The following is an 849-nucleotide window of genomic DNA, read 5'->3' on the forward strand; positions in this document are numbered from 1 at the left end:
GGGACACCCACTGCCCTGGAAAATAAGGATGTAACAGGACTTTCTATGACAGGGCTAATGCTACCCTTTCCAACGGCCCTTGTAGTCCTCAACATCAGTGAAAAAAATCTGAGAAATAGCCAAGGAAACTCCTGGGGAAAAAAAAAAGGATTTAGACACTGGCCTCTATACTGCTGAATTTCAACAGCATTAAAACCTCTCTGATAAAACTGGATGGTCCTAACTGAGTCGATCAGTCGGGAGGGATACTGGACACCAAGGAAGGGAACGCAAGATGAGGAGAGGGGGCTGTAGGCTGTGGACTGGTGGCCATGGTTCCAGTCGGAACTTAGATGACGGGCAGGGAAGGGAGGTGGGAATAGTTATTGGTTTACACGCAGCTCGCGGTTAAAGTCCAAAACCTCTCCAGTGAATCATATCAGAATGAGCCATGTTGGAGAAACTGGGCTTTTCAGTCCTGTCACCATTGATGTTTTGGGCCGGATATATCTTTTATTGGGTGGAGCATGGAGAGGAGATGGGCAAGGCCCTGTCCTGTGCATGGCAGGGTGTTTAGCAGCATCCCTGACATGTCTACTACATGCCAGGAGCATGTCCCTTCAAGTTGTGGTGTCCCCAGACGTTGCTACATGTCTCCCAGAAGGGCAAAATGGACAACGCTTGAGAAGCACTGGTATAAACTAAAGAATGTAACCCTAGAATCTCAAATGCGAGGAATCTGGTGTAAGTATTGGAACTAACAGACCCATCAATACACCCAAGGCAAAAATGCTCATCCTTCCGAGGAGCCACGTCCTGGAGTAACCAGCTAGTTTCCTGCTCTCTGTCCATGGGCATTTGGACTCAGGG

Source organism: Pteropus vampyrus, unplaced genomic scaffold, assembly GCF_000151845.1.
Source record: "Pteropus vampyrus isolate Shadow unplaced genomic scaffold, Pvam_2.0 Scaffold5, whole genome shotgun sequence".
NCBI classification, from domain to species: domain Eukaryota; kingdom Metazoa; phylum Chordata; class Mammalia; order Chiroptera; family Pteropodidae; genus Pteropus; species Pteropus vampyrus.